General features: G+C 37.9%; 1 pseudogene; it reads left to right on the top strand.

The window, feature by feature from the left end:
- The first annotated feature begins 824 nt into the window (after positions 1 to 824).
- On the top strand, positions 825 to 1,465 carry LOC143665350 (GTP-binding nuclear protein Ran pseudogene; annotated as a pseudogene).
- The last annotated feature ends 24,734 nt before the right edge of the window (positions 1,466 to 26,199 follow it).

The raw sequence follows: 26,199 nt of genomic DNA, 5'->3' as shown, positions 1-26,199 counted from the left end.
TTCTAGAGTTAAAATTAATTGGATTTATATCCTTGTTTCACTATTTAGTAGCACTGGGGCAACCTAGGAAAAATTAGTTCACTTTTCTGTATCTTATCTATAAACTGATGATAATAATAGACTCTAACCCATAGGGTTGTTATGAAGATTAAATTCATTAATAAAGTGCTTAAATGGTGCATGACATCTTGCATTAGGCAATGGTTTCTTAGACTTTACACCCAAAGCACAAGCAATAAGAGAAAAAATTTTTAAAAAATAATTTTTTTCTCAATAATAGGAAAAAAATCACAAGCAATAAGAGAAAAAAAAGATAAATGGATTCTCATCAAATTTTAAAAATTTTGTACATCAAAGGACATCATTGTGAAAGTAAAAAGACAACCTAAAGAATATGGGAGCAAACATTTGGGAGCTACATATATGATAACGGTTTAAAATCTAAAATATAAAGAACTCTTACAACTCAACAAAAAGACAAACAATGCAATTTTAAAAAAGGTAGAAGGCTTGAATAAAAATTTTCCAAAGAAGATATACCAATGGCCAAATGGCACATGAAAAGATGCTCAAAATCATTAGTCACTAGGAAGATGCAAATCAAAATGAGAATGAGAAACCATTTAATACCCACTGGACTGGCTATTATTTTTAAAAAACGGAAAGTTACAAGTGTTGGAGAGGATATGGAGAAATAGGAACACTCATTCATTGCTGATGGTCATGTGAAATGGTGCAACCACTGTGGAAGACAATTTGGTGGGTCCTCAAAAGTTAAGTATACTCAGACAGGAAACAGAGGTGTTTCCGAAAGCACCATCATGATGGCTGCTCAAGGAGAACCTCAAGCTCAGTTTAAACTTGTATTGGTTGGCAATGTTGGTACTGGAGAAACTACATCTGTGAAACAGCATTCGACTAGTGAATTTGAGAAGTTTGTAGACACCTTGGGCATTAAGCTCCATCCCCTTGTGTTCCATACCAACAGAGGGCCTATGAAGTTCAATTTATGGGATACTGCCAGTCAGGAGAAATTCAGTGGACTGAGAGATGTCTATTACATCCAAGCCCAGTGTGCCATTATAACATTTGATGTAACACTAAGAGTTACTCACAAGAGTGTAACTAACTGGTATAGAGATCTGGTATGAGTGTGTGAAAATATGCCCATGATGTTTTGTGGCAACCAAGTGTATATCAAAGACAGGAAAGTTAAGGAAAAATCCATCGTCTTCCACTGAGAGAAGAATCTTCAGTACTATGACATTTCTACCAAAAGTAACTACAGCTTTGAAAAGTCCTTTCTTTAGCTTGCTAGAAAACTGATTAGTGACCCTAATTTGAAGTTTGTTGCCATGTCTGCTCTTGCCTCACCAGAGGTTGTCATGGACCTAGCTTCGGCAGCACAGTATAAATATGACAGTATAAATATACCGCTCTGCCAGATGAGGATGTCGACCTGTGAGAAAATGAAGCTGGAGCCCAGTGTCAGAAGTCTAGTTTTATAGGCAACTGTCCTGCAATGTCAGTGGTGCAGCATGCTTGCCATTTTATTACACGGCTAAGCGGAACATGTCTTTAATCTTTGGGATGCTGAAGGAGATGAATGGGCTTTGGGGTGAATGTGCCAGTTAAAAAAAAAAAAAGCTTCATGTCTTGGACCTGCATATTTAGCTATTTTGGAGCACAATTGCTTCCTTTTTGAGTTTCAAATAAAACTGCTACAATCATATCACAAAATTCAGTGGTGAAGTCTTGTTTGTTATTGTCCTTCCCATTCTCTTTTGTTTAGAATCAGAATAAAGTTGTATTTCAAATATGAAAAAAAAGTTAAGTACAGAATTACGATATGACCTGATAATCCCACTTCTAGGAATATACCCAAAGGAATTGAAAGTGGTGACAGGAACAGGTATTTTCATACTAATGTTCATAAAGGCATTATTCATAACTGCCAAAAGATGGAAGCAAACCAAGCGTCAATCAGCAGATGAATGGAAAAATAAAATGTGGTATATACACACAATGAAATATCATTTAGTCATAAAATGGAATGAAATTCTGATACATGTGATAACATGAATGAACTTTGAAGTCATCATGTTGAGTGAAAGAAGCCAGACACAAAAGGACAAATATTCCATGATCTCACTGACATAAAATTATTAAAATAAGCAAGTTCAGAGTCAGGAACTAGAATATAACTTACCGGGGCTGGTGTTAGGATAAGTAGTTAATTCTTAAACTGTACAGAGTTTCAGTTTGGGATGATCAAAAGTTTTAGTAATGGATGGTGGTGAAGGTAGCACAACTTCACGAATTAATTAACAGCACTAAATTATATATTTGAATATGGCTAAAAGTGAAAATTTTAGGTTGTAAATAAATTAACAGAATAAATAAGAGAAAAACATAGGACTATACAGCACAAACAGTGAATCCCAGTGTAAAGAATGGATGATAGTTAGCAGTACAATTATAATAATATTATTTGACCAATTACAACAAATATACCACACTAGGGCAAGGTGTAAATAAAGGGGAGGTATGGGAACCCTTTATTGTTTGCATGATTTTTTGTAAGCCTGCAAATTCTCTAATAAAAAAATATTTTTAAATAAGTGCATGACTTGTATTAGGGATGTAGTAAGTACTCAGTAAGGATTAGCCATTATTATCACATTAGGAATATCATATTCAGACTATAGCTAATCTAATGGCAGAGCAGACATTAAATAACATGAAACATTGTTGAGCAACAGTAGATGCTAGAGAAAAAGTTATCAATTTGTCCATTAAGCTATTTAAAAGATTGCAGAAAATTCTGCTCTTGTTATAGTTGTTTGGCACCAGCCAAATAAGAGGTGAAAGAGGAAAGATTCCCAACTTCCAGCAATTTTCAGTTTATATGCTTGGAACTGCAAAATAAATGACCTCTCAGGAAATCAAACAAGATTGCAGTCAGGCTAAATCTTAGAAGGTTCAGATGTGGTCTTATTCTAAAATTCTCATATAGAGGTAAGTAAACCATGCCTCAGGGAAAGTGGTTATCAATTTAAGATCTACCGTCTATCTTTCCTCCTCTCAGGAAAAGACCTTTTAGTAGGCCACAACTAGAGGATATGGGTCAGCTAATTTCATCTAAACAAGTAATTCGCTGTACTTTATGTACATGTTAGGGTAAGCATGAATTTTGGCCATGGGGGTTTCTTTATTTTTAGGTCACCTTTCTTTCTGTCTTCCATTGCTCCCTGCTCTCCCCTCAATTTTTCTTTCGGTTCTGGATCTTTTATGGCTTGTTGGTAAATGCTCAAATGCTTGCCTGTTTTTTTTAAATCTTACTTTTAAATTAAACTTTTTGTTGGGACATAATTGTAGATTCACATTCAGTTGTTAGAAATAACACAAAGAGATCCAGTCCCCTCTTTACGCAGATTTCCTCAATGCCAATATCTTGTCAGTGCAATAAAGCACACTGTAGTCCAAAATCACAACTGGAGTATTGACATTGACACAAGCAAGATATAGAACATTTCCATAACCACAAGGATCCCTCAGGTTTCCTGATAATAGACACATGTACTTCCTTCTTGTGTCTACTCCCTCCTTGACCCCAAGCAACCATTAATCACATTTACATTTAAAAATTTTTGTCCCTTCAAGAATGTTTTATACATAGAGTTATACAGTTTGTAACCTTTTGGATTGGCTTTTTTTTTTTAACTAGCATAACTCTCTAGTAGTAGCTCTCTATTGTTGCATGTATCAATAATTCATCCCTTTTTGTTACTGAGTAGTATTTGATAATATGGGTACTGCAGTTCGTCTAACCATATACTCATTGAAAGACATCTGCATTGTTTCCAGTTTTTGGCTATGTCTTGGTTTGCCAGGCTGCTATTAAAAATATCATATAGTGGGCTAGTTTAACAAAAAACATTCATTGGCCGGTGTTTTCAGAGGTCAGAAATTCAACATCAAGATATTGGCAAGACTTGCATTCTCCGTGACAAATGCAATGATTTGGTGCTGGGTTGCCGATAACCCTTGGCATAGAATGATATCCTCTCCTTTCTCTTTTGGGTTCCAACATACTTCCTACTACTGGCTCCTTCCTGTGGCTTTCTCTTTATAAGGCCTCCAGTCATCTGGATTACACCCTAGTTCAGTTCACCATGCCTGTGCCAGTTTGAATCTCTTGTGGACCCCAGAAAAGCCATGTCCTTTAATTCTCATTCAGTGTTGCTGGGTGGGAGCTTTTTTATTGTTCCCATGGAGATATGACCCACCCAACTGTGGGTGGTAACTTTTGATTAGATGGATTCCGTGGAGATGTGTGTCCACCCATTCAAAGTTGAGTGCTTACTGAAGCCCTTTAAGAAAGAACCATTTTAAAGAAAGCAACAGAGCTATGGAAACTATGAGAGCCCATGCAGCCAGAGACCTTTAGAAATGAAGAAGGAAATGCCCCTGGGGGAGCTTCATGAAACAAGAAGCCTGGAGAAAAAGCTAGCAGGCGTCATAATGTTCACCATGTGCCTTTCCAGTTGAGAGAGAAACCCTGAACTTCATCAACCTTTCTTGAGGGTAATCTCTTGTTAGTACCTTAAATTGGACATTTTTATAGACTTGCTTTAATTGGGACATTTTCACAGCCTTAGAACTGTAAACTTGCCACTTATTCTCCCTTTTAAAAGCCATTCTGTTTCTGGTATATTGCATTCTGGCAGCTAGCAAACTAGAACAGTATCTTAACTAAAAATAACCTCTTATAAAGGTTTTATTTGCAATGGGCTCATACCCACAGGGGCATATATTAAGATTAAGAACATGTCTAAATTGTAAAAAAAAAAAAAAAAAAAAAAAGGGCAGTGCAATGGTGGCTCAGTGGCAGAATTCTTGCCTGCCATGCCAGAGAACCTGGCTCATTTCCTGGAGCCTGCCTATGTAAAAAAAAAAAAAAATTTAAAAAGAAACTATGTAAATTGGGGTACATAATTCAACCTACACAGACTATTATAACTAAAGCTGCTATGAATATCCATGTTCAGGTTTTTGTGAACTTATGTTTTCATTTCTCTGGGATAAATGCTTATGAGTGCAATTGCTGGGCCAGAAAGGAGTTACATGTGTAGTGTTTTAAGAAACTATCAAACTGCTATCCAGAGGGTCTGTACCATTTTACATACCCACCAGCAATGTGTGAGTGTGTCCTCTATATCCTCACCAGCAACTGGTGTTGCAATTTTTTTTTTAATTTTTGCCATTCTGATAGGTGTTTCATTGTGATTTTAGTTTTCATTTGCTTAATGGTTAATGATGTTGAACATCTTTTCATGTGTTCACTTGCCATCTGTATATCTTCTTCAGTGAAGTGTCTTTTCATGTCTTTTGTTCATGTTCTATTTGGATTGTTCTGCTTTTATTATTGTTAATCTTCAAGAGTTCTTTCTGGATATAAGTCCTTTGTCAGATAAGTGGTTTAAAAATATTTTCTCCTGCTCTGTAGCTTGTCCTTTCATCCCATAACAGGATCTTTTGCTGTCCAGACATTTTTTTAATTTTGATGAAGTCCACTTTATCAGTTTTCTTTTTTATGTATCATGTTTTTGGAATCAAGGCTAAGAAATTTTGTCTAGCCTTAGATCCCAAACATTTTTTCTCATTTAGTCTAGATTGTTTTTCCCTCCATATGCGTATCTAAGTGCTCCTGCACCATTTACTAAAAATGCCATTTTTTTCTATTGAATTGCTTCTGTACCTTGTTAAAAATCAATTGGATTCCTAGACACACATCTAAAAAAAATCAAGTGGGTATATTTGTGCAAGTCTATTTCTGATTTCCCTTTGTTCCATTGATCTATGTGTCCATCTCTCCATCAATACCACTCAGCTTTGGTTAGTGTAGCTGTATAATAAGTCCTGTAATTGGGTAGGCTGGTTTCTCCCACTCTATTATTTTCAAATTTATTTGAATTATTCTAGTCTCTTGGACTTTCTTTATAATCGTTAGAATAATGTTATCTATATCTACAAAGACCTGGCTGGAATTTTTATAGGAATTGCATTAAATTGCATTTATAATATGAAATTGTATATCAACTAGAGAAGAACTGACTTCTTTCTTATTTTGAGTCTTCCAATCCATGAACATAGTATAGTTCTTCATTCATTTAGACATTCTTTGAGTTTTCATCAGTATTTTGTAATTTTCAGCATGTAATTACATCCTGTACAAGTTTTGTTAGATTCACACCTAATTATGTCATAGTTCTTTGAGCAATTATTACTTGTATTTTATTTTTACTCTGCCACCATGTGTTCAATGTTAGTATATAGAAATATTGTATATTTTTGTATGTTTATGTTGTATTTTGAAACCTTTCTGTATTCACTTATTAGTTCTAGCAGTTTTTCATAGATTTCTTGGGATTTTCTATTTAGACCGTCGTGCTATGACGTCTAAAGACAGAGACAGTCTTACTTCTCCCTTTCTGATTTGTAGGTCTTTTATTTCATTTTCTTGCATTAATGCACTGGCTAGAACTTCAAGCACCATGTTGAAAAGGAGTGGTGAGAGTGAACATCCTTGCCTTGTGTATTAGCCAGGGTTCTCTAGGGAAACAGAATGAAAGGAGATATCTGCAAATATGAGATTTTATAAAAGTGTCTCACACAACTGTGAGAATGCACATATCCAAATTCCATAGGCAGGCTGGAAGCTGACAACTCTGATGAAGTTTTTTTTTGTTTGTTTTACGTGGGCAGGCACCAGGAATCAAACCCAGGTCCTCTGGCATGACAGGCAAGCATTCTTGCCTGCTGAGCCACCGTGGCCTGCCCGCTATGAAGTTTTTTGATGAATTCCCCAGGAGAGGCTAACTGGCTGAAGTAGAGATCGAAATTCTCTCTTCTGACGGCTGAATTCATCACACACAAAACAAGCATTAACTGATTGGATTAAATGTCTGTCACTGCAGAAGACACTCTCCTTAGTTGATTGTAAATGTAATCAGCCATGAATGCAATCAACTTACTGATGATTTAAATCCATGAAATGTTGGTGTGGTAAGTTAGGCCAGTGCTTGTTGGTGGTGGTGTGGTAAGTTAGGCAGTATAGGCAACTGGGCACATTAATCTGGCCAATTTGACATATGAATAAGCCATCATAATCCACCCTTGTCAATTTAGCAGTTACACACATCACCTTAAACCATACTTAATCTGCCAGAACACAATATACCAGAAATGGTTTTGCTTTTATTAAGGGGATTTATTAAATTTCAAGTTACAATTCTAAGGCTATTAAAATGTCCAAATTAAGGTATCAACAAGGTGATACCTTCACTCAAGAAAGGCTGATTATGTCCAGGATTTCTCTGTTACGTGGGAAGGCATATGGTGGCATCTGATGTCCTTCTCTCCTGGCTTCTGGTTTCAAATGGCTCACTCAGCTACTTTGAGTCTTTCTAGCTTCCACTGAGACATCCTCCTTCTGCAACTTCAAACATCTGTGTCTAGGAATCTGCCTTTGTATCAGTTCTGAGCTCTTTCTTTCTCCATAAGCTCTTTCAAGGACTCAGGTAAACTAATTAAGACTTACCTTTAGTGAGTGGGGTCACATCTCCATATAATTAAAGGTTCCACCCACAATTGGGTGGATTGCATCTCCATGGAAACAATCTAATAAAAAGGTTCCACCCAAACAATGTCTGTACCCACAAGATTGGATTAAGATGAAAAGAACCTGGCCTTTCTGTAGTACATAATAGTTTCAAACCAGCACAATCTCTAAATAAAAGACAATAACAAACATATTTCTTTCCCAACAATATTCAAGTGTCCTGCATACAACTGGAAATGAACTATATCTCTCCAGAATAGGGTGCAAGTCCTCAGGTGACATTCACTCTTTTTTTCTTTTTAAACATTTTTTATTGTACAATATAACATATATACAGAGAAAAATACAATAATTTTCAAAGTACACTTCAGCAAATATTTATACAACAGATTCCAGAGTTTGTCATGGACTACCATTCCATCATCTCAGATTTTTCCTTCTAGCTGCTCCAAGACACAAATCAAAAGAGGCCAATGAGCTCCAAATCGAATAACATTCACTCTTAAATTTGATATCCTATAACTTAAATAATACAACATGAACAATGCAACTTATGTGATATGAAAAGAGGATAAGATAGAGAAGAAAACAAAGATATTTGTTTTATGTACAAATGTAAACATACTCATAACAAAACAAGGAAGAAATATTCATACAATGACAGTCCTCATTGTTGTAACTGGTCATGTGGTCATCGTTCATATTTATCACTGTCTTCTTCCACCACCCATTCCATGCTTTCTTTACCCTCAGCAAGCCCTTCAGCTGGCCATGTGACCCTGGTGGGGTGACCCAAACCCTCACTCCTGAAATTTCTGGGCTATTGGTAGTTCTTCCTGGATTATGGGCTGTTGCAGTTTTCCATTGGCTTTAATCACAGGGCATGGTAGTACAAAGAGACACCCTAAGGGATTTCTATTTTCCAAGAAAACTCTTCTTTACCTCCATTGTATATGTGCAGTCCCATTTCCACTTGATAGTCAGGATAAATCACCCCAGCCAATACAATAATTTCTTTGTCTGTTGACTCAGAGGCATGAGAAGCCCAAAGTGGCCATGTAGCAATCTTAACTTACAGTTCGGTGAAATAGATATTATGTCTCCTGGTGGAAGAGCTACTCCTGGAACTAAGGCCTCTAGACCAACAGAGCTCAAGTTTGCAGGAACAGGGAACAAAATTTTTCCTAATGGATCACTAGGGATAATAGTGCAGCATGCCACTCCCATTTCCATGTCTTGATTCTTAGACCCATGAATCCTGACTATGAGAGAAATAGCACCATAGAGAGAATGCTGATTCAGAGCATACACAGCCTCCTGGAGAATATTGCCCCAGCCTTGCAAGGTGCTGCCACTTAATTGTCACCATAATTGAGTCTTCAAAAGGCTGTTCCACCATTCTAATAACCCAGCTGCCTCTGGATGTTGGTGAGCATGTTAGGACCAGAGAATTCCATGAGCATGTGTCCATTGCTGCACTTCATTTGTGTGAAGTGGGTTCCTGGATCTGAGGCAATGTTGTGTGGAATACCTAGATGATAAGTAAGGAATTCTGTAAGTTCATGGATGGTGTTGTGTGCAGGAAAGGCAAACACATATCTGGAGTATGTGTCTATTCCAGTTAAAACAATTTGCTGCCACTCCCATGATGGAAGTAACCCAAAGTAATCAACCTGCTACCACAGAGAAGACTGATCACCCCAGGGAAGTGTACAATATTAAGGAATGAATGTGGGTCTCTGCTGCTGGCAGATTGGGCACTCAGGAGTGATGGTAGCCAGGTCAGCTTTGGTGAGTGGAAATTCATATTGCTGAGCCCATGTGAAACCTCCATCCCTACCACCACAACCACTTTGTTCTTGAGCCTATTGAGCAGTGTGGCAGGAGTGGTTAGGGAAAGAGGTTGACCTCCTTCCTAGTATCTACAGAACAGGTCATCTAATCCACTTGATTATTAAAATGTTCATCTGCTGAGTATTCACATGGGATGCAAATATCTTCATGTTTTTTGCCCACTCAGAAAGGTCTATTCACATACCTCTTACCCAGACCCCTTTGTCACCAATTTTCCAATCATTTTCTTCTCCAGGTCCTAACAATCCAGCCAAACCATTAGCAACAGCTCATGAATCAGTATTTAAATGCACCGCTGGCCAATTTGCCTCCCAAGCAAAAAGAAAAACCAGGTGCACTGCTCAAAGTTCTGCCCATGGGGAGAACTTCCCCTCACCACTGTCCTTAAAAGACTTCCCAGAAATGAATTGCAGTACTGCAGCTGTCCACTTTTGGTTAGCACCAGCATCACACAGAGCCCCTTGTAACCCAGGCCTGAGTTGTCTCTAGCCTTGTAACCTGACTATAAGGAATTCCTAAGGAAGACATACTCTTTGCTGGGAAAGAGAAGGTAATGTGGCAGGAATGGGGGGTTATGGGTATTTGAACCACTTCTTCATGTAACTTACTTATGCATTCAGGACCTGCTCAAGTACTATGTTGTATATATCATTTCCATTTTATAATAGAGCACTGCTGTGGATACCTAACTTTATGGTTTGATGGGTCAGACTACACACAGTTCATGATAAGGAACTCAGGTCTTGTGGTGACCTGAGTTTAAGTATTCAGTCTCTACTAAGGCCCAGTAGGAGTCCAAAAGTAGTTATCTGCGGAGAATGGTATCACTGTACTCCCAAATCTTAAGGGCCTGCATTGGATTCTCCTATAGGGTCCTGCCAAATGCACCAGACAGCATCTCAGTTTGCCACTGAAACTTCCAGCATCATTGGATCTCCTGGATCATACGGTCCAAGCAACAGAGCAGCTGGCACAGCAGCCTGGACCTTCCACAGGACCTCCTTTTGTTCCAGTTCCCATCCTAGCAGCTTTTCTTATCACTTAGTCATGGGCTGTAGTAGCACACCCAAATGAAGAATATGTTGTCTCCAAAACCCAAAGAGGCCAACTAGGAATTGTGTCTCATTTTCTTGGTTGTAGGAAAAGCAGATGCAACAGCTTATTCTTCACCTTAGAAGACAATATCTCAATATGCCCCACACCACTGGACACCTAAAAATTACACTGAGGTGGAAGACCCACGTATTTTTGTTGGATTTATGTCCCATCCCCTGACACACAAAGGTCTTTCCATAAGTCTAGAGTTTTTGCTACTTCTCGCTCACTAGTTGCAATCTACATACCATTAATATAATGGACCAATGTGATGTCTTGTGGGAGAAATTATCAAGGTCCTTGCAGATAAGATACGACATAAGGATGAAGAGTTGATCACCCCCACCCCCCACTTGAGGCAGGACAGTGAAGGTATACTGCTGGCCCTGCAGCTGAAAGCAAACTGTTTTTGGTGGTCCTTACTAATAGCTATTGAGAAAAAAGCATTTTCTGGATGCATTCATTTGTTCATGCAATGATACCACATCTAGAACATCAGATACAATTGGAGTCACCACCTAGTTAAGTTTAAGATGATTCACCATCATCTTCCAAGATGCATCTGATTTGTGCACAGGTCAAATAGGAGAGTTGAATGGGGAGATTGTGGGAATCACCACCCATGCATCCTTCAAGTCCTTAACAGTAGCACTAATCTCTACATTCTCTCCTAGAATCCAGTACTGCTTCTGATTTACTATTTTGCTAGGTAGGGACCATTCTAGTGGCTTCTGCCTGGCCTTTCCTAGCATAATAGCTCTCACCCCACAAGTCAGAAAACCAATATGGAGATTCTGCCTGTTGCTGAGTATGTGTATTCCAATTATGTATTCTGGAACTAAGGAAAAAAGCACAGAATGTGCCAGGGGACCCACTGTGAGATGGGCTTGAGCTAAAACTCCATCTATCACCTGACTTCCAACACTTCCTCTGATTGGTGGAGCAGAGTGATGTTTTGGGTCTAGAATTAACATTACTTCTGAGTTAATGTCTAATAATCTCTGAAATATCTGATCATTTCCTTTTCCCCAATGCACAGTTACTTTGGTAAAAAACCATAGGTCGGACTTCCGGAGAAGATTGTGGCTTAGTAAGACGCGCGGATCTTAGTTCTTCCTCCAGAACAGCTACTAGGGGAGTAGAAACGATACAGAACAGCTCCCAGAGCCATGACAGAGATCAAGAAGACAGCGTACCCCATTCTGGAATGGCTGACTGGCTGGGAGAACCTGCTCCAGTGAGATCGCTGAGGGGCGCGGGCTTCCCCGGGCTGGGGTGGCAGGCGGCCGGAGTCCCTCCCTCCCTCCTTCCCGGGCCGGCTGGGAGAATTGGACAGGCGGTCCCCTCAAGCCGTGGCAGCTGGCGCCCCACCCCCCACGCGCGGCCCCCCGGACCAACTGGGAGAATTGAATCGGAGATCCCCAGGTCGAAGAGAATGGTGACCGGGGTCTCTTCCAAACACGTGGCTTCCCTGTCCGGCTGGGAACGGTGCACTCTCCCGGGCCACGGCGGCTGGCACCCTCCTGCCACGCTTGGCGCCCCGGGCCGGCTAGGAGATTCAGACGGGCGCTCTCCCGGGCTGCGGCGGCCGGCGACACTCCCCGCGTTTGGATCCCCGGGCTGGCTGGGAGATTTGGACTGGCACTCTTCCAAGCCGCTTCGGCTGGGGAACCTCCCCCACGGTGAGAGTTTTCCAAAGTTAAAGGACCCATAGCACCTTTTACTGGTGGGACCCGCAGACAAACGAGTGCCACGAGCGCCACCTACTGGGCAGGCAGGATAAGAAAAACAGAACCCAGAGATTTCACAGAAAAATCTTTCAACCTGTTGGGTCCAACACGCAGGGAAATCTGACTAAATGCCCAGACGCCAGCAGAAGATAACGGATCATGCTCAGAAAATTGAAAATATGGCCCAGTCAAAGGAACAAACCAATAGTTCAAATGAGATACAGGAGCTGAGACAACTAATGCTGAATATACGAACAGAAATGGAAAACTTCTTCAAAAACGAAATCGATAAATTGAGGGAGGACATGAAGAAGACATGGGCTGAACAAAAAGAAGAAATAGAAAAACTGAAAAAACAAATCACAGAACTTATGGAAGTGAAGGATAAAGTAAAAAAGAGGGAAAAAACAATGGATACCTACAATGATAGAATTAAAGAGACAGAAGATAGAATTAGTGATTTGCAGGATGGAACATCTGAATTCCAAAAAGAAACAGAAACTATAGGGAAAAGAATGGAAAAATTTGAGCAGGGGATCAGGGAACTGAAGGACAATTTGAAGCGCACAAATATACGTGTTGTGGGTGTCCCAGAAGGAGAAGAGAAGGGAAAAGGAGGAGAAAAACTAATGGAAGAAATTATCACTGAAAATTTCCCAACTCTTATGAAAAACCTAAAATTACAGATCCAATAAGTGCAGCGCACCCCAAAGAGAATAGACCCAAATAGGCGTTCTCCAAGACACTTACTAGTTAGAATGTCAGAGGTCAAAGAGAAAGAGAGGATCTTGAAAGCAGCAAGAGAAAAACAATCCATCACATACAAGGGAAACCCAATAAGACTATGTGTAGATTTCTCAGCAGAAACCATGGAAGCTAGAAGACAGTGGGATGATATATTTAAATTACTAAAAGAGAAAAACAGCCAACCAAGACTTCTATATCCAGCAAAATTGTCCTTCAAAAATGAGGGAGAAATTAAAACATTCTCAGACAAAAAGTCACTGAGAGAATTTGTGACCAAGAGACCAGCTCTGCAAGAAATACTAAAGGGAGCACTAGAGTCAGATATGAAAAGACAGAAGAGAGAGGTATGGAGAACAGTGTAGAAAGAAGGAAAATCAGATATGATGTACATAATACAAAAGGCAAAATGTTAGAGGAAAATATTATCCAAACAGTAATAACACTAAATGTTAATGGGCTGAATTCCCCAATCAAAAGACATAGACTGGCAGAATGGATTAAAAAACAGGATCCTTCTATATGCTGTCTACAGGAAACACATCTTAGACCCAAAGATAAACATAGGTTGAAAGTGAAAGGTTGGGAAAAGATATTTCATGCAAATAGCAACCAGAAAAGAGCAGGAGTAGCTATACTAATATCCAACAAATTAGACTTCAAATGTAAAACAGTTAAAAGAGACAAAGAAGGACACTATCTACTAATAAAAGGAAAAATTCAACAAGAAGACATAACAATCATAAATATTTATGCACCGAACTGGAATGCCCCTAAATACGTGAGGAATACACTGCAAACACTGAAAAGGGAAATAGACACATATACCATAATAGTTGGAGACTTCAATTCACTGCTCTCATCAATGGACAGAGCATCTAGACAGAGGATCAATAAAGAAATAGAGAATCTGAATATTACTATAAATGAGCTAGACTTAACAGACATTTATAGGACATTACATCCCACAACAGCAAGATACACCTTTTTCTCAAGTGCTCATGGATCATTCTCAAAGATAGACCATATGCTGGGTCACAAAGCAAGTCTTAACAAATTTAAAAAGATTGAAATCATACACAACACTTTCTCAGATCATAAAGGAATGAAGTTGGAAATCAATAATAGGTGGAGTGCCAGAAAATTCACAAATACGTGAAGGCTCAACAACACACTCTTAAACAACAAGTGGGTCAAAGATGAAATTGCAAGAGAAATTAGTAAATACCTCGAGGCAAATGAAAATGAAAACACAACATATCAAAACTTATGGGACGCAGCAAAGGCAGTGCTAAGAGGGAAATTTATTGCCCTAAATGCCTATATCAGAAAAGAAGAAAAAGCAAAAATGCAGGAATTAACTGTCCACTTGGAAGAACTGGAGAAAGAACAGCAAACTAATCCCAAAGCAAGCAAAAGGAAAGAAATAACAAAGATTAGAGCAGAAATAAATGAAATTGAAAACAATAGAGAAAATCAATAAGACCAGAAGTTGGTACTATGAGAAAATCAATAAGATTGATGGGCCCTTATCAAGATTGACAAAAAGAAGAAGAGAGAGGATGCAAATAAATAAGATCAGAAATGGAAGAGGAGACATAACTACTGACCTCACAGAAATAAAGGAGGTAATAACAGGATACTATGAACAACTTTACGCTAATAAATACAACAATTTAGATGAAATGGATGGGTTCCTGGAAAGACATGAACAACCAACTTTGACTCAAGAAGAAATAGATGACCTCAACAAACCAATCACAAGTAAAGAAATTGAATCAGTCATTCAAAAGCTTCCTAAAAAGAAAAATCCAGGACCAGACGGCTTCACATGTGAATTCTATCAAACATTCCAGAAAGAATTAGTACCAACTCTCCTCAAACTCTTCAAAAAAATCGAAGTGGAGGGAAAACTACCTAATTCATTCTATGAAGCCAACATCACCCTCATACCAAAACCAGGCAAAGATATTACAAAAAAAGAAAACTACAGACCAATCTCTCTAATGAATATAGATGCAAAAATCCTCAATAAAATTCTAGCAAATCATATCCAACAACACATTAAAAGAATTATACATCATGACCAAGTAGGATTCATCCCAGGTATGCAAGGATGGTTCAACATAAGAAAATCAATTAATGTAATACACCATATCAACAAATCAAAGCAGAAAAATCACATGATCATCTCAATTGATTCAGAGAAGGCATTTGACAAGATTCCACATCCTTTCCTGTTGAAAACACTTCAAAAGATAGGAATACAAGGGAACTTCCTTAAAATGATAGCTAATATCATCCTCAATGGGGAAAAATTGAAAACTTTCCCCCTAAGATCAGGAACAAGACTAGGATGTACATTATCACCACTATTATTCAACATTGTGTTGGAGGTTCTAGCCAGAGCAATTAGACAAGAAAAAGAAATACAAGGCATCAAAATTGGAAAGGAAGAAGTAAAACTATCACTGTTTGCAGACGATATGATACTATACGTCGAAAACCCGGAAAAATCCACAACAAAACTGCTAGAGCTAATAAATGAGTACAGCAAAGTAGCAGGTTACAAGATCAACATTCAAAAATCTGTAGCATTTCTGTACACTAGTAATGAACAAGCTGAGGGGGAAATCAAGAAATGAATCCCATTTACAATTGCAACTAAAAGAATAAAATGCCTAGGAATAAATTTAACTGAAGAGACAAAAAGCCTATATAAAGAAAACTACAAAAAACTGCTAAAAGAAATCACAGAAGACCTAAATAGATGGAAGGGCATACTGTGGTCATGGATTGGAAGACTAAATATAGTTAAGATGTCAATCCTACCTAAATTGATTTACAGATTCAATGCAATACCAATCAAAATCCCAACAACTTATTTTTCAGAAATAGAAAAACCCATAAGCAAATTTATCTGGAAGGGCAGGGTGCCCTGAATTGCTAAAAACATCTTGAGGAAAAAAAAAACGAAGCTGGAGGTCTCGCGCTGCCTGACTCTAAGGCATATTATGAAGCCACAGTGGTCAAAACAGCATGGTACTGGCATAAAGATAGATATATCGACCAATGGAATCGAATAGAGTCCTCAGATATAGACCCCCTCATCTGTGGACATTTGATCTTTGATAAGGCAGTCAAGCCAACTCACCTGGGACAGAACAGTCTCTTCAATAAATGGTCCCTAGAGAACTGGATATCCATATGCAAAAGAATGAAAGAAGACCCATATCTCACACCCTATACAAAAGTTAATTCAAAATGAATTAAAGATCTAAACATTAGGTCTAAGACCATAAAACAGTTAGAGGAAAATGTAGGGAGATATCTTATGAAACTTACAATTGGAGGCAGTTTTATGGACCTTAAACCTAAAGCAAGAGCACTGAAGAAGGAAATAAATAAATGGGAGCTCCTCAAAATTAAACACTTTTGTGCATCAAAGAACTTCATCAAGAAAGTAGAAAGACAGCCTACACAATGGGAGACAATATTTGGAAATGACATATCAGATAAAGGTCTAGTATCCAGAATTTATAAAGAGATTGTCCAACTCAACAACAGAAAGACAGCCAACCCCATTACAAAATGGGAAAAAGACTTGAACAGACACCTCTCAGAAGAAGAAATACAAATGGCCAAAAGGCACATGAAGAGATGCTCAATGTCCCTGGCCATTAGAGAAATGCAAATCAAACCCACAATGAGATATCATCTCACACCCACCAGAATGGCCATTATCAACAAAACAGAAAATGACAAGTGCTGGAGACGATGTGGAGAAAGAGGCACACTTATCCACTGTTGGTGGGAATGTCAAATATGGTGCAACCACTGTGGAAGGCAGTTTGGCGGTTCCTCAAAAAGCTGAATATAGAATTGCCATATGACCCAGCAATACCATTGCTAGGTATCTACTCAAAGGACTTAAGGGCAAAGACACAAATGGACATTTGCACACCAATGTTTATAACAGCGTTATTTACAATCGCAAAGAGATGGAAACAGCCAAAATGTCCATCAACAGATGAGTGGCTAAATAAACTGTGGTATATACATACGATGGAATATTATGCAGCTTTAAGACAGAATAAACTTATGAAGCATGTAATAACATGGATGGACCTAGAGAACATTATGCTGAGTGAGTCTAGCCAAAAACTAAAGGACAAATACTGTATGGTCCCACTGATGTGAACTGACATTCGAGAATAAACTTGGAATATGTCATTGGTAACAGAGTCCAGCAGGAGTTAGAAACAGGGTAAGATAATGGGTAATTGGAGCTGAAGAGATACAGACTGTGCAACAGGACTAGATACAAAAACTCAAAAATGGACAGCACAATAATACCTAGTTGTAAAGTAATCATGTTAAAACACTGAATGAAGCTGCATCTGAGCTATAGGTTTTTTTTTTTTTTTTGGTCTGTCTGTTTCTTTTTTTTTTCTTTTTCCTTTTCTTTTTTTTTTACTATTATTATTATTTTTATTTTTTTCGCTATATTAGCATTCTATATCTTTTTCTGTTGTTTTGCTAGTTCTTTTCCTAAATCGATGCAAATGTACTAAGAAATGATGATCATGCATCTATGTGATGATGTTAAGAATTACTGATTGCATATGTAGAATGGAATGATTTCTAAATGTTGTGTTAATTTCTTTTTTTTCTTTAATTAATAAAAAAATAAAATAAATAAATAAAAAAACCCTAGGTCTCTCTGGGAAAGGCTGGGAGGAAGATTAGCAATGTACATTTTTAGCTGTGTAAGAGGGGTTCTGGCCTCCTCATTCACAGTGCCCTGGGTGTGTATACTCTCTCAAGTCTGGGAATTGATTGAGGGTCCTAATCTCAATTTTTGTAATTCAAGTTATACTTGTGTTCACTTGATCTAGAACTTTTCTGCTTACACAGATCAAACAAGCATTTAGTCGATTATCCATCTATTTTACTTCTAGGTACCCCATGATGTAGTAGCCCATGACATAAGTGTCTGCAAGTCAGATTATTTTGACTGCTGCTTTGAATCTTCTGTTCATTATGATGTTCATGCCCACCTTGTCTGTGGAAATAAAGTGTTTCCATGTGCCTTCAGCCAACTCAGGATGCCATAATCCCCATTGTGTTTAAGGATTCTAGCTCAGTAATTGCAGTTCCCACAGTAATATCTGACCTACAGAGGAGGGAAACTATAGAGCTCCTTAGGCAAAATGGGGCTAGTCTCACAAATTATAACCTTCCAGCCTGGTGAAAGGTGTGTCTTCTGGACATTATTGGGGTGGATGAGTAGGTCTTCCATGATAAGTCCACTCTAACATTTCAATCTCTCTAAGCCTTTGGATCCTTTTCTCTGCATACCATGGGAGTTGAGGCATTTTGACCTCAAATAATATCAGCCACCTTTTGATCCATGATTTAGCCAACCACTCAAACAAACTCTTAACACCCTTTCAAACTCCTCAAGCTACAATACTGAATGCAGAATCTCAGTTTAGTGGGTTCATATCAATAAATCCAGCCAGATCTAGCTTTATATTACTTCCACCATTACCCCAAACCCTTAATATCCATTCCCACATATATTCCCTTGATTTATGTCTTCTAAATTGGAAAACTCATACAGTTTTTTTTTTTTTTTTTTTTGTAGTATGAATCATACTTTGTACCTCACTTTTAGGGCCTTTGGGATTTAGTTTAGAGGTAATGGGGGTGGGTCATGAAAAGAATTAGAAGTTTCAGTCAAGGCAATACCTCAGGGTATTCCCATACAGTTTCATCTGATGGAGCAGGATTAATCTCTTCAGACAAAGAAGTAAGGATTGTTTCCTCAAGAGTAATGGTTATAGGTTTAACAGGCACTGAAGGTTAATCTCTTCAGGTTGAGTTGGATGGCAAACTCCTCAGGTCAGAGTTGAGGTCTGGTAGTTGTGCCTCAGGTCAGGCAGGAGATTAGGTAACTGTTTCCTTAGGGCAATCATTAAAGGTTTATCTAACAAAGACCCAGCAGTATCTAGGGTTTTCAATGCCCCCACTGCCATCATTATCAACCCATATGTCCCCATCCCAATTTTCTGGATCCCATTCCATTTCAATCAGTGCCTTCACATTAACAGCAGACACCCTGCAAGTTTGAGAACTTAATTTATGTTATAAATCTGCTAATCATACAATGAGACTCTGATTCTGGTTTTCAGAGATCTCAAGTCTGTGGGCATAGGAAATAAGATTTTCTTTTAGTGTAGTCATAGAAACTTTTACATATTTCATATGGCACTTAAGTTGCAAACTGCAAACTTGAAGCCTTTAACTCATTCCTTTCTTTTATAACTGTATCCAGCATATCTAGGAACAACTAGCCAACATCAGCATACCTTTTAACTGAACAAAATTTTGGTAAGGTGTCAAAAACACTGTTACCCAGTGTGTGGCTTGTATAAGCATATGATTAGTAGAATCAAATGATGAAATTTTGCATATCTCTATTGTCAACTCATGCCATGGATTGTCAATGCCATCTTGATTGTTGGAAATAGAGTCATCAGTGCCTTTGAATCTAATCAGAGAAGAAAACCAATTGCAATAACCCATTTGTAAGATTCAGTTTCTCAGTAACCACTCCTGGGATTTCTAATATTCTCCCAAGCAGTGGGTGCAAACAAATCAATAGGCCTATCTCTCAATCTTGGAGTTTGCCCCTATGAAACTTATTCCTGAAAAGAATAGGCTAAGCCTACTTAATTTATGCCTAAGAGTCACCCCCAGAGAACTTTTTTGTTGGTCAGATATGGACTTTCTTCTAAGCCAACTCAGTAGGTGAACTCACTGCCCTCTGCCTTAGGTGGGACATGACTCCCAGGGGTGTAAATCTCCCTGGCAACATGGGACAGAACTCCTGGGATTCACTGGGACCTAGCATCATGGGATTGAGAAAGCCTTCTTGAGCAAAAGGGGGAAGAGAGAAATGAGACAAAATTAAGTAATAATATACAAGATATGGACAGATGAGTAAAAAAATAGGGATGAGAAGTAAATAAATAGTAGTGGAATAAGGGATAAAAATAAATTGGGTAGATGGAAATACTAGTGGTCAATGATAGGGAGAGGAAAGGGGTATGGGATGTATGAGGGTTTTTTGTTATATATTTTTTCTGGAGTGATGTAAATAAAAATGATCACGGTGATGGATACACAACCATTTGATGATATTTAAGCCATTGATTGTATACCATGTGTGGATTGTAGTGTGTGAATATTTGTCAATAAAAAAATCCCCATATCTTTAAAAATGTCTGAGCAAAAGACCTTGCTAACCTCCAAATGCCTAAAAATAAAAAATAAAAAAATCAGTCCTGGAACATAACTGTGATATTCAGGGCTCTCTGGGGGAACAGAATCAATAAAAAATATCTGCAAATATGAGATTTTTAAAAAAGTGTCTCAAGCAACTTTGGAGATGCATGAGTTCAAATTCCATGGAGCAGGCAAAAAACTTGCAACTCTGATGGCAGCTTTGATGAATACCCCAAGAGAGGCTAGCTAGCTGAAATAGAGCTAAAACTCCTCACTTATGACTGCTGAATTCATCACCTCTCCCTATTTTTTTTACATTTTTATTTTGAAATATAACACATATACAAAAAAGCAATAAATTTCAAAATACATTTTAACAAGTAGTTATAGAACAGATTTCAGAGTTTGGTATGGGTTACAGCTCCATAATTTTAAGGTTTTCCTTCTAGCTGCTCCAACACACTGGAGAGTAAAAGAAATATCAGTGTAATAATTCAGCAGTCATACTCATTTGTAAAATTCTATCTTCTCTGTTATAAAAGTCCTCCTTCTCCTTTGATCCTCCTCCCAATCTTTAGGGGTATTTGAGTTATACCCATTCTAACTTGTTCATGTTGGAAAGGGGTGTTAATAGTATGGGACAGGAGGATGGAACTAGTTGATGTTCTGGAGAGGCTGACCCCTCTGAGTTTCAGGACTTATCTGGCCTGGGAACCCATCTGGAGGTTACAGGTTTCTGGAAAGTAATCTTTTGTAAAATCTCAGATAGAGCCCCAGGTGTTCTTTAGGGTTAACAAAAATGGTTTCAGTTGGAGTTTGGCAAACCATGGTAAATAGAAATATCTAGCTGAAGCTTACATAAGAGTAGCCTCCAGAATAGCCTCTCAATTCTATTTGACTTCTCTTAGCCACTGATACTTTATTTTGTTACATTACTTCTCTCCCTTTTAGACAGGTAGGCATAGTTGATCCTGTGTTACCAGGGCCAGGTTTATCCCTGGTAGTTATGTTTCATGTTTCCAGGGAGACTTTCAGCCCTGAAGGTCATGTCCCATGTAGGAGGGAAGGTAATGATTTTATTGCAGAGTTGGGTTTAGAGAGAGAGAAGTCACAATTGAGTAACAAGAGAGGTTTTCTGGAAGTAACTCTTAGGCATAACCATAGATAGTCTTAGCTTATCTGCTACAGAAATAAGCTTTACAATAAGTAAGCCTCAAGGTCAAGGGCTTGGGGCAAGATGGTGGCCAGTGTGCTGAGCATCTGAAAGCAGTGATATTTATCTCCTAAGCCTAACCCACAGGTCCCTCCCTTATTTCTCTGCTGACTGGATACTCTAGAGGTTACAACCTATTTGGATAGTCTAACTAATTTAAACTTCCTGTTCAAGGTTCCCCCTTTTGATTATGCTTTCCATTTCAATGACCCTGGACATTAAGGATTTGGTGTCAATTCTAGGCTTGCATCAGAGCTCTCTCCTTCCCTGCCTGCAAAACTGGTTTGAACTGTCCTGCAGCCCTTTCCTGCACCATCTTGTGTGAAAGCCAAAGTTAATTTTCTTACACACATGAAAAGATGCTTAACTTCACTGGCTATTAGGGAAACACAAATCAAAACCACAATGAAATATCATCTCACACCCACTAGAATTGCCATTACAGAAAAAAATGAACATGATAAGTGCTGGAGAAGATGTGGAGAGAGTCAGACTTATCCACTATTGATGGGAATGTAAAACGGTGCAACCACTCTGGAAGGCAGTTTGGTGGCTCCTCAGATAGCTAAGTATAGAATAGCCATATAATCCAACAGTCCCATTGCTAGGTATATATTCAGAAGAACTGAAGGCAAGGACACAAACAGACATTGCACACTGGTGTTTATAGAGGCATTATTTACAAATGCCAAGAGATGGAAACAGACCAAATGTTCATCAATGGATGAATGGCTAAACAAGCTGTGGGTATGTATATACAATGGAATATTACACAGCTGTAAAACAGAATAAAGTAATGAAGCATGTAACAACATGGATGAACTTTGAGGACATTATGCTGAGTGAAATTAGCCAGAAACAAAGAAAACAAGTGCTGTATGGTCTCATCAATATGAACTAACATTAATGAGTGAACTTTGAGAGTTAAAATTAAGAACATGGGTTCTCAGGAGATAGAAAGAAGGTAGAGTTTAGGAATTTGGTTATAAAAGAATACAGAATGTGCAACAGGACTGATTGTAAAAATTCAGAAATGGATAGCACAATACTATCTGATGGTAGCACAATAATATAAGTACACTGAATAAGGCTGAATATGAGCGTGGTTGAGGGAGAAGGGCTGCAGACATGTATGACATCAGAAGGAAAGATTGATGGTAAAGATTGAAATGGTACAACTTAGGAATGCTTAGAGTGGACAAGAATGGTGATTGAATGTACAAATATCCCTGCATTCTGATTTACCTCAGTCCTGACCTCATCAACTTCATTCTTATCTCCAATCGAAGCCTAATTTTTTTTCAGGTTCTTTAACAGTTGTTGTATGTTGTATTCCTAATGCTGACTTTCAGAGCAGCTGAGCTCCAACTCTGAGTTTTAGGTGACACACAGGTATCCAAAGTTCCAGAGAGATACCAGGTTATACATATGTATCACAGAATCTCAAAATCTAGAAATAACACTTACAGCTCCAAATTAAATGTGGCTGGTATAAGAGCTTACAATCTAGGCCCCAATTTTCTTATCAGTATTTTCTAGAAGATGCCATACAATATTTGTTCTTTTGTTTCTAGCTTATGTTGCACCACATAATGTCCTCAAAATTCATTCCCCTCATAGCATGCCTCACCTATTACCTTCTGTAGCCACACAATACATATGTATCCACCACATTTCATCATTCTGCTTCTCAGTCAATGTATCCTTCAGCCACTTTCATCCATCGGGCATCACGTATAATGTCCAAAGCCAAGAATCCATGTCTCACATTATATCCTCAGTTGTACAATTATCAACACTATCAATTTTAGACAATTTTCATTGCTCCAAAGAGAAAAATAACTGATAAATACACCCTCACCAAATAGAAAATCTAAACTTCCCCTCAATTCTTGTTCTTACCCTCCCAATTATTTACCACTGGCGTTGTTGTGGCACTGTTGATGTCTCCTTGTTAAATATAGATCATAGCATGCAATAGTAGTTGTCCCCCTAAGTCCCTCTGTAATTGAATCTTTGTACAAGATTCATTACCTTGAATCAGTTCATGCAAGAAATTATTTATATTTGTAGTGTTAGTTGGTGGAATACATGGCTCTATACAACCCCTTTCAATCATTTTCATCTTCAATATGGCAATATTATTTATAAACCCCCCAATGAATTGCCTTCAATTCTATCCATTCCTTTACATTTAAGTTCAATTTCATTAGCTAACTTTTCACCCATCTAACTTTTCACCCATTTCTAGTTTCTGTGTATCTCTAGGTCCCTATATTCTAAATTCTAGGTTTCTGAGTTTACCTTAAGGGCATAAAAATGAAATCATACAGTATCTATCCTTTCTGTGTCTGGTTTATTTCACTCAGCATTATATCCTCAAGGTTCATCCATGTTGTCCTATGCTTTGGGACCTCATTTTGCTTTACTGCTGCATAACAGTCCATTGTATGTACATGACACATTTTGTTTATCCACACTTTCATTGATGGGCACTTCAGTTGTTTCCATCTTTTGGCAATTGTGAACAGTGCTGCTGTGAACATTAGTGTGCAAATATCTGTTTGTGTCGCTGCTCTCAGCTCTTTTGAGTATATACCGAGTAGTTGTATTGCCAGGTTGGAGGGCAATTCAATATTTAGTTTTCTAAGGAACTGCCAAACCATCTTTCATAGAAGCTGTACCATTATAGATTCCCACCAACAGTGCAAAATTGTTCCAATTTCTCCGCAGCCTCTTCAACATTTATAGTTTCATGTTTGTTCAGAGCAGCCAGTCTTAGAGTTGTGGGGTAATATCTCATTGTAGTCTTGATCTGCATTTCCCTCATAGCTAATGAAAATAAGCATCTCTTCATGTGCTTTTTAGTCATCTGTATTTGCTCTTCTGACAAATGTCTATTCATATCTTTAGCTCAATTTCTAATTAGATTGTTCTTTTGTTGTTGAGTTGTATGATTACTTTATGTATACAGAATATCAAACTTTTATTCAATATGTGATTCCCAAATATTTTCTCCCATTGAGTTGGCTGCCTCTTCACCTTTTGACAAAGTCCTTTGAGGCATGGAAGCATTTAATTTTGTGGAGTTCCATTTATCTATTTTTTTTTCTTTCATTGCTTGTGCTTCGGATGCAAAGTTTAGGAAGCTATCTCCTATTACTAGGTCTTGAAGATGTGTTTCTATATTTTGTTCTAGGTGTTTTATGGTACTGGGTCTTATATTTAGGTCTTTGACCCACTTTGAGTTAATTTTTGTATAGGTGTAAGTTAAAGGTCTTTTTCATTCTTTGCCTGTTGATAACCAGTTCTCCCATGCCCATTTATTGAAGAGACTATTCCGTCCTAGTTTAATGGATTTGAGGGCCTTGTTGAAGATCAATTGACCATTGATTTGGTGGTCTATCTCCACATCTTGATCCTATTCCATTGGTCAATACATCTATCTTTGTACCAGTACCATGCTGTTTTGACCACTGTGGCTTTGCAATATGCTTTAAAATCAGAAGTGTTAATCCTCCCACTTTGTTCTTCTTTTTTGGGATATTTTTGGTTATTCAAAGCCTCTTTCCCTTCCAAATGCATTTAAACAATAGCTTTCCTAAGCCTTCAAAGTACATTGTTGGAATTTTGATTGTGTGGAATCTATAGATCAATTTAGGTAGAATTGACATCTTAACAACATTTAACTCTCCTATCTATGAGAGTGGAATGTCTTTCCAACTATTTAGATCTTTGTTGATTTCTTTTAGCAGTGTTGTATAGTTTTCTGTGTACAGGTCCATTACATCCCTAGTTAAGTTTATTCCTAGATACTTGATTCTTTTGGTTGTTATTTTAAATGGAATTTTTTCCTTAATTGTCTCATCAGTTAGGTCATTACTTGTATATAGAAATATTACTGATTTGTGCACATTAATCTTGTATCTGCCATTTTGCTGAGTTTGCTTATTAGCTCAAGAAGCTTTGTCATAGATTTCTCAGGATTTTCCAAATACAGTATCATGTCACCTGCAAATAATGAAAGTTTTACTTCTTCCTTTCTTATTTGAATGTCTTTTATTTCTTTTTCCTGCCTGATTGCTCTAACTGAAACTTCTAGTACAATGTTGAATAATAATGTTGACAAGAGGCATTCTTGTGTCATTTCTTATCTTAAGGGGAAGTCTCTTACTGTTGAGTATGATGCAGGGTATGGATTTTTCACATATCCCCTTTATCATATTTCTTTGAGCAGTTATAACCAGTGTTTAATTTTTAATCTGTCACTATGTGTTCAATGTTAGTATATAGAAATACTGCAGATTTTTGTATGTTTATGTTGTATTTTGAGACCTTTTTGTATTCACTTATAAGTTTTAGGCATTTTTTGTAGACTCCTTGGGATTTTCTGTTTGGACCACCATGCCATCTGCAGATAGGAACAGTTTTATTTCTTCTTTTCTGATCTGTATGCCTTCTATTACATTTTCTTACTTTAATGCACTGGCTAGAACTTCAAGCACTACATTGAAAAAGAGTGGTGAGAGTGAACATCCTTGCCTTGTGCATTGATGAGAGTTCCCTAGGGAAACAGAAGCAACAGGAGATATCTGTAAACAGGAGATTTTACAAAAGTATCTCAAACGACTGTAGGGATGCACAAA

The sequence above is a fragment of the Tamandua tetradactyla genome, chromosome 21 (assembly GCF_023851605.1).
Source record: "Tamandua tetradactyla isolate mTamTet1 chromosome 21, mTamTet1.pri, whole genome shotgun sequence".
NCBI classification, from domain to species: Eukaryota; Metazoa; Chordata; class Mammalia; order Pilosa; family Myrmecophagidae; genus Tamandua; species Tamandua tetradactyla.
Note: the sequence above shows the minus strand (reverse complement) of the source record. Positions and strands in the feature narration are given on the sequence as shown.